The sequence below is a fragment of the Asparagus officinalis genome, chromosome 7 (genome assembly GCF_001876935.1).
Source record: "Asparagus officinalis chromosome 7, Aspof.V1, whole genome shotgun sequence".
Lineage (NCBI taxonomy): Eukaryota > Viridiplantae > Streptophyta > Magnoliopsida > Asparagales > Asparagaceae > Asparagus > Asparagus officinalis.
Window position 1 is genome coordinate 26,628,934 of NC_033800.1, and position 9,559 is coordinate 26,638,492.

The window sequence follows — 9,559 nt, forward strand, 5'->3', positions numbered from 1 at the left end:
AAACATGATTAAGCTAAAATGTCAAAACTCATGTGTTTACATTTCTATGTTTTGGACCTCCTTATAAAATGATGATATTTTATATTTGGGAAGTCCTTTTAGAAAACCAGTTTTTGTAGCATGTGTATTATCATGCCTACAATCATATTCCAAAATTTTATATTTTTCTGAATTTATTTGATATTTTTAAACCCAGTTTAAAGTTGAGTTTTTCTGTGCACTTCAGGTCTGTGCATGTTCAGTCGACTCATTAGTCGACTCATGAGTCGACTCATAAGTCGACTCACGAAGTATAGCGTAGCTGTGATTTTTCTTCTGCTGAATCGACTCATATAAGGCGACTCATTAGTCGACTCATAAGTCGACTCATTAGTCGACTCATAAGACGACTCATGAGTCGACTCATAAGTCGACTTATCAGAGAGTCGTTGCACAGTAACGGCTAGTTTTCCGATATGTTTGTTTATGGATTTTTGGTCTTTTCCTTATGGTTTTTGCTAAAGTTTTGAGTGGGTATAAATACCCCATTGCCTTCAGCTCTTCATCCATCCAAGAGAATGTTTTAAACAAGTTTAACAAGGGTTTAAAGTTTGTTTTAGTTTGTTTAAAAGAGTGTTTAAGAGTTTTGTTTGTGAAGAGGATTTCACAAGAGCAAGTGGGGATCATCCTTGGTGTTTGAGCATTCACTCTTCTCCCTCTCTCTTGTTATCTATAGAGAAGTTTCCCTAAACTCAATCTAGCTTTATATTTATATTATTTAATTACCATTTTATTAAGCTAGTGTTTATATTGAGTTTAGTTGATTTTATTTACTCTTTGTTTACACACACAACCATTGAGCTTATTGTATTTTCATACATTATATAATTGGGTTGTGGGATTGTGTGACTTAGAGTGTGAGCTTACATTGTGTTCTCATCTATTGTAGAGAACAAATTTATATTTGTGTGCTTATCGTGAGATCACTTGTAATACACTTGTACACCAAGAGGAGTGTGTGGTGAGGACGGAGTCGATCCGAGAGGAGTGGCGTCGGTGGCCTAGTGAGAGGTGATAATTCCGAGCACTTGAGGGAGTCGATACGTGAGGACCAACACTTGAGGTTGTAGCTTGTGTATGTACATTGTGAGATTTTGTGAGAGTTGTCGGTTGACTTGATAACCGAGTGTGTAGAGAAGTTCCGGCTTCCAAACCGGGTGTGTCGTGATAGTGGAGATCTCCTCGAGGTGAGGAGCGGGGATGTAGGTCATGAGGACCGAACCTCGTGAACATATCGTTTGTTTGTAATTGCATTGTCACACTTAATTTTGTGGTCATCTTATATCGCATATTGCATCTTGTTTATTTCTTCCACTATACTGTTTGCCCTTGCTTAGTTTACTTATCCTTGCATATATATCTTATTACATATCATATTTGCTAGGATATTTGTTAGTAAGTTTTAATGGGCATTAAATCAGATTAGATTAGCATAAACCCTATTCACCCCCCCCCTCTAGGGTTCTTTCATAGCGACCTTAGGGTTCTAACATTATTAACTTATTATTTTCTCAGAAAGAATGGCATTGGCCATTCAACTAACTCCTGCACCACTAAAGTTGCCTAAGCTTTTGTGGTCGAAGCATGAGACCCGTGTGATCTTCATGAGGAATATTTCTCCATTCACAGCATGGTCCAACCCCCAGTGCTCCCGAACCTCCTTCAAGAAAACTACTATGGTTTATCATTCCCAGGGAGTACAATAATAGCTAGTGGATTCTCTCTCCAAGAGAATTTCCATCATAAATGGTACAATGTAGCTTCTGGTCGTGCCCCCAACCCTCACGAACCTGACTAGGAAAATGTCATTCAACATAATTCATGACCTCTGAGTAGTTCCTTTTGTTGAAAGTCGGCATGCCAACCATCCGCCTTCAATGCCTTACTGAAGATTCGAACTCAAAGGAACCTTGCTTGATAAGATGGCAAATAAAGTTCTGACTCATCTTCATTTATCAACAAGTCGTGTGCTATGAGACAAGTCAATATCACAAGTGGTTCAACACCCTTGAGCATCAGATGTTAGCAATGCATACTTGCCATAATCATGTAAATTTCAATATTAATAAAATCTTATCAAATATAAATTAACTCTTATCTTGTATGAATCAAGCCTTCACTAGGGCTGTAGACCTAGGCACCACATAAGACCTAGGTACCCCTTACAAGCCCTTAGTACCTTCTCAGGATAAACCCAAGGCACAACCCTATGGTCGACTCCCACAGTCGCCTTTCAACCATATGGGGATTTCGAAGACCTAGGCATTTATGTAAGACCTAGGCACCCAATATTAGGGTTGTCATTCAGCCTCAAGCCTACCAAAGACCTAGTCAACTCTTGAAAATTATAAGCATTCGATTCCTCAATCGAATTTTATGCCCTTGGTACCTCTTTAGGGTAAACCTAAGGCATAACATATGGTTGAATCCTTCAGTACTACTCAACCATCATGGCTATTAAAAACTCAGGCGTCCAAATAAGTCCTGGACGATCTAACCTTAGGGTTGGCATGTCAACATACCCTTGGTACCTTCTCAGGATAAACCCAAGGTATAACCATATGGTCGACTCTCACAGTCGCCTCTCGACCATACGGGGATTTTGAAGACCTAGGCACCTACGTAAGACCTAGACACCTAACCTTAGGGTTGTTATTCAGCCTCAAGGTTGCCGGAAACCTAGTCAACTCTCAATAGTTCTAGGCATTCGATTCCTCAGTCGAATTTTAAGCCCTTGGTACCTCTTCAGGGTAAACCCAAACCACAATATATGGTTGAATCCTCCAGTGATACTCGACCATCATGGCTATTAAAAACTCAGGCATCCAAAAAAGTCTTGGGCGACCCAACCTCAGGGTTAGCATATCAACAAGCCCTTGGTACCTTCTCAGGATAAACCCAAAGCACAACCCTATGGTCGACTCCCATAGTCACCACTCAACCATACGGGGATTTCAAAGACCTAGGCACCTACGTAAGACCTAGACACCCAACCTTAGGGTTGTCATTCAGCCTCAAGGCTGTCGAAAACCTAGTCAACTCTCGAAAGTTCTAGGCATTCGATTCCTCAATCGAATTTTTAACCCTTGGTACCTTTTTAGGGTAAACCCAAGGCACAACATATAGTCAAATTCTCCAGTCCTACTCGACCATCATGACTATTAAAAACTCAGGCATTAAATAAGTCCTAGGCGACCCAACCTCGGGGTTGACATGTCAACAAGCCCTTGGCATCTTCTCAGGATAAACCCAAGACACAACCCTTTGGTCAACTCCCACAGCCGCCACTCGACCATATGGGGATTCTGAAGACCTAGGCACCTACGTAAGACCTAGCCACCTAACATCAAGGTTGTCATTCTGCCAAAAAGGTATTCATAAGCCTAAGGTATGAATATTAAGTGTTTGGCTAATACTTAATTGATCTAAAAACTTAAGCAGTCATCTGTCAAGTTCTGGTCAATTAAACGCTCAGCCAAAATAAGGCATCAAGTGAATCAGTTGTCATAAGTCCCCAGCACGGGTCAACACCTTACAACTAACTCACTTCAGCCAACATTTCAGTTCTTGATAAGAACAAAATTGTAAAGTTAAGAAAATGTAAACCGTGAAGGAAAACTCAAAAATGGAAACAAAAGTTGATTTTCATTCAATAAGAGGAAACTTCAGTACAAATTTCTATCCAATAAAAGAGACATGCAGGTCATCAGAACTCTCGACCAGATCCGAGAGTTGGACTTGGCGGTCTCCTGGTGATAGCAGCTTCAGCAGATTTCCCAGGGGCCCCAACAATAGGCTCAATCTCATCACCACTCGCTGATAAATCCTGCCCGCCTCCACTCTTCTTGACATCCTTCAACAGATTGAGATAGCAGGAAACACGAGAAGGATATAAGCAGTCTGGAGAAGGATGAAAGCTATGAGGCACTAGAGAAGTGAAGTAGTCGACTCCGACCTTATATGCCAAAGCCACTTCAACCCTTCCCAAGAGGTCATAACGCCAGTCATCACCCACCTTCTTTTTATACTGCTCCAAATCCAGACGAACGAGTTTGTCCTCCAGTTCCTTGACAAAGATTGTGGATGCCTGAAGCTGTGACTACATATCCTCAAAGTCCCTCCTCGACTTCTCAAGAGATAGGCAACTTGATCGAGCTTCCGCCTCAGCCGTTGCCTTACGATGCTTCTCGGACTCGACCTCCGCCTGTAGATGAACCATCTCCCTTTGAAGATCCTCGATGGTTCCCACCTGCTTGGAGAACTGAATTCGGAAGCTCTTCAGGAGCTCTTCCTTCTCATCCAGACTCTGGCGCCAAACACCTTCTTTATGAGCCAACTCGGCCTCCAAGGTAGTGACCCTCTTTTATGCCTCCTCCTTGGCCGACTTCTCCTTTTCCAGCTCTGCTCGGCACTCCAGGGAACACTTAAGTCGATTGAATAGAGCTTGCTCCAACAAAGTCCCCTGAGCCAAACAGGCTTGGAAGGCCTGATGTATGCCAACACTTAGTATATCCTCCAAAATCCTCTCGCTAGCACCATTCTCCATCTAGTTTGACGGAGTTCCAGCTCTCCCCTCGATACCTTCGTCCATCCCAATCAGCTCCTTGCCAGGGCAGCAAGATGACTCATGCATAGAACTAGGACCAACAACATCCTCTTCGACCACTAGGGTTGTTGTCTTCTTGCTAGAAGAAGACTCATCTACCGACCTCACATTTTCCAAGCAGTTAAGCCGAGTAACCATCGGACCCGTTCTGACTGACTGAAGCCTCATAACTGGTCCGATTGGGTGCCGCTTCTCGTCCATTGTCCTCCCCCTTAATTTAGAGGCAATTTTGACTGCTTGAGGTATCAAGACAGCCACCTCCTTAGCGATAAGGGCCTTCCTCAGCTTCTTATAAGGCCTGGCAGTGGAACTCGACCCCTCGGTCCCTACGTTCCTCTTGCGGTTTTCTGCCAACAAAGGAACGAGGCTTACCCTTGCTGAAAGCCAGTGGAAAACAAGATCATGGATATACGCACCACTTGGAGAAACACATCATCAAATAGAGCATTACTCTTCCGTGGCCCAACATAAGAGTGAACCCTTTCCAGGTCCATCATTTCTGCATCGCTAAGGGTGACTGGTCTCAAAGCGTCCTCATTCGCCTCCGGCTAGTCCGAGCAGGCGAAGACGGTGTCGCCACCATAAAACCACATGTATCGCCTCCTCCAATCCTCGTCCAACTCTAAAGAGTCTGAGACAAGCTGAAAATCATCATGATAGTGGTAGAAGTAATGCGGATCCTTTTCAGCCGACCACAAGCTGATCAAATATCCAAGCAATCTCAAGCTTGGTTGGACTTCAACACGATGGCAAATAATGATGAAAGTCACCAGAATCCCCACTACATTTGGATAGAACTGAGAATGGGAGGCTCCTAGAGTAGCATGCACCTCCTTAATAAAAGGATGTAAGGACAGCTGTATGCCATGCTCCAAGTGGGCCAGGTACAACTGCACTCGACTCTCACCATGGAGATACACTGACTTGCTCATCTCCGGCACCGCCAATGTGAAAGTTCAGGGGATATTGAATTGATCATACAACCCCACCAGATTGTCCATATGGACCCTTAAGCAGATGAGTAGAAGAATAGCAAGTCTCTCCTCGCTACGACCAGAGGTTGAAACTTGAAATGTCATTGAAGATTTTTTTTCTTAAAAAGCTTAGAAGAATACCAGAAATTTGTCAAAACAAAAATTTGTAAAATAAAACTTCTCAACATCAAGAGGCCATTTATAAGCATTCGAAGAAGTGTGTGGAAGGATTTCAAAGGACGCGATAATTTTCGAAGTAACCAAGGTTAGATCCACTTTGTAATCTAAAACGGTTCACTCGAGAAACGAAGCATCGCCCTCATTTAATGCCCCACATCCTAATACTCAAAAAGCAGGACACCCTTATGCTTCATTTTTTCAAATGATGGTTCAGATCTTTAATGACATCAGCCAAGAAAAGCGGAGCTATGATGGGTAAAGAAGGATGCCCAATGATGGCAGCCACGTCGATAAGACGGAGACTTCTCATTTTCTTGCTCCAAGGAGGCTTGTATTAATAATAGCATATCTTATTTCACTCAGACCTGACTAAAAGTCGACTCCAAGCAAAAAGGACCAACTGTTATGGTGTTTACTCACCCAAGATAAGAGTATTTGTAAAATGATACAATCATAGCCCTGGCAAATCGGTTTCAGCCACCTTAGTAGCCCAAGCCCAATAGAGGGCTCGATCCCGCTGACTCATCAAGTCAATATTCTTTCATGTCAACATGAAAGACGGGATCACACGACCTAATCTTCGAAGATGACTCACCAAGGGTCCACTCAACCATTTATCTGGCAACTTACGAAGACTACTGTAGACATCAAAAAATGCTTACAGACATTCAAACACCACTCAAGACGATATAGAAGAACAATATACACGTCATCAAGCAACATATGGCGGCGCGGCAGGACATGGTGCCGCGGCTAAGGCGCGGCAGGACATGGTGCCGCGGCTAAGGCGCGGCAGACCAAGGTGCCGCGGCTAAGGCGCGGCAGACCAAGGTACCGCGGCTAAGGCGCGGCAGCCTATGGTGTCGCGGCTTAACCGCTGCAACCTATGGTGCCGCGGCAGTTAAAGCAGGATGCTACAGCAGTTATAATACAGTTATCTGATGATTATTTAAAGTCCACGTGGCGGAGTATCAGAAATAGAACGTGTGCTGATGTGGAAAAGCAGTTAAACCACGAAAAAGGTGGTTAAAGGTCGTGGGAGAACTGTTTCAAACACGTATGAACGTGGGTGTAACTGCCCCTTTAGCCGCGGCAGTGTCGACTGCCGCGCTCTTTGGCCGCGACAGTGTCGACTGTCGCGCCCTTTAGCCGCGACAGCATCAGCTGCCGCGCCTAAAGAGACAGTTATTGACCAGCTATTTCTTCAGTTATCGTCTAAGGAGGCTATAAATACCCCCCTATAGCCATCATTGACAGGGGCTGAGCATTTTCCAGAGAGATTAGAGCAGAGAGCCTTGAGTTTTGGTGAATTAGAGCAAGAGAGAGAGTCTTCCTTCTTCACAAACATCCTCAAGAAGCTTCTAGCGAGTCCTAGAGATCTAAGCTCAGACTTGATCTTTGGAAGAGTGAACATCTTACATCGATAAGATATTCGCTTCAAATTCTTACTTCGATAAACGAAGGAAGAATCATTAAACCCCTCACGGTTCAATCAGAATCTGTGATTTGGTGGTCCACGAGTCAAAGCGCTCCCGGCACAGGCAAAGATCCCACGCAAGCAGCGATCCAAACAACGGTCCTGCGTTTGTTTCTCAAGAGTTGTAATTTTCCTTTTGTTGTGTAAAAGAAGTCTTATAAAAAGACTATCTCTTTTGAATTTGTTGTAATCGACCGAAGATATAATGAATTCCATAACAAAACCAACTTTTGACGCAAACAAGCTGGCGACCACAGTGGGAGCCAACGGTCTCGCTGCCGAGACCGTCGTGTCGCAGCCGATCAAGATTCCAGTTGAATCCATGGTCGAATACGAATTCGACCAAACCAAGTTTGAGGAATATCTCTCATCATCCTCTTCAAGATCTTCATTATCTCGCAAGTACAAGAGGATCTCACAATTGAGGAAGAGTTGCATGCCAAAGAAGGCACAAAATGAAGACTCTCGCTTGATTGTTGCTGAGAATTTCACTCGCAACACCTCTGCTCAAAATGGCTCTTATCTAATTGAAGAGTCATCGAATCAAAGCCCGACGACATTGACGAAAAGAGCTCGTCAGAGACAGCGTCAGCGTCTTGCTCGTCAAATAGCTAAGGCATTTGAACAAACCGACGGAGTTCGTTATTATGCGGACTTAGAGTCGAGGAAACAACAAGTGGTTCGTTCAACGCAACGACGAACTACTCACGTTTCTGCACAATTCACAACGGAGGAATGGACACTCATCAAAAGGGCTCGTTCGACCCTCCAAGAACGTATACAAAAACGTCGTGCAAACGTTGTTCATGCTTTAGCCGCGACAGCATCAGCTGCCGCGCCTAAAGAGACAGTTATTGACCAGCTATTTCTTCAGTTATCGTCTAAGGAGGCTATAAATACCCCCCTATAGCCATCATTGATAGGGGCTGAGCATTTTCCAGAGAGATTAGAGCAGAGAGCCTTGAGTTTTGGTGAATTAGAGCAAGAGAGAGAGTCTTCCTTCTTCACAAACATCCTCAAGAAGCTTCTAGCGAGTCCTAGAGATCTAAGCTCAGACTTGATCTTTGGAAGAGTGAACATCTTACATCGATAAGATATTCGCTTCAAATTCTTACTTCGATAAACGAAGGAAGAATCATTAAACCCCTCACGGTTCAATCAGAATCTGTGATTTGGTGGTCCACGAGTCAAAGCGCTCCCGGCACAGGTAAAGATCCCACGCAAGCAGCGATCCAAACAACGGTCCTGCGTTTGTTTCTCAAGAGTTGTAATTTTCCTTTTGTTGTGTAAAAGAAGTCTTATAAAAAGACTATTTCTTTTGAATTTATTGTAATCGACCGAAGATATAATGAATTCCACAACGAAACCAACTTTTGACGCAAACAACTACTTGATGGGCATTCCCTGTTGTCAACTAAGTTGAGGAATAACCTCCGCCTCAAGCTTCTTCCCTTGAGTACATGTCAGCATGCAAATCCACCTCGGATAAGCCTTATCCTGATCCTAACCTGACGGTCTCCCTGACTTGTCATCTGCCCACGTGCATTCTGTCACGCTTTCAATCACTTCTCCAAAAATATGGAGACACCCTCTCCCGTGCCGAAGTGACTTCCCCTCCAGTCACCAGTCAATACCTGTAAAGCGAGGGATGACTCGGCTCTTAGTCCACACTTCACCACCGCCTCCCTAGGCTTGACTAAGGGGGGCCATTTTATCCCCATGACGGAGATATATACAGGTAGACTCCTAACCTCATGAGGGGCTCAATCGAAGGGGTCTCTCTCTCTCTCTCTCTCTCTCTCTCTCTCTCTCTCTCTCTCTCTAAAGAAAAAGAACACACAATTCTTCGTTTTACACAGAGGAGCTCACATAAACCCTCTGTAACGACACATTGTCTCCTCAAGAACCACCTCGGTTCCTGACCTTCCTCTTCCGCACTCGAGTTTTACTAACTTGACCATCGGAGGAACCATGGGGGAACACTTAATAGATTGAATTCTGGTACTAACTTGCTGGTCCTCGCCCTTTCACGGGCTCTTTTTGTCTGTGCAGCATGTACTTCAGCCCCCCATTCAAGAACCAGGCATAAAGTCAGAGAAGGAAGCGGCCCCTTCATCAATCTCATTTACCTCGCCCAGGCGAGGACCCAGGGGGAACCGATCCCGCTCCGGATCAGAACATATCCTCTCTGGATACGATTGACTATTTGATATTAGCCATTAACAGTTGTATTAAAGATAGATTTAATTGCTAAATAATATTTTAAGATATATTTTCTATATA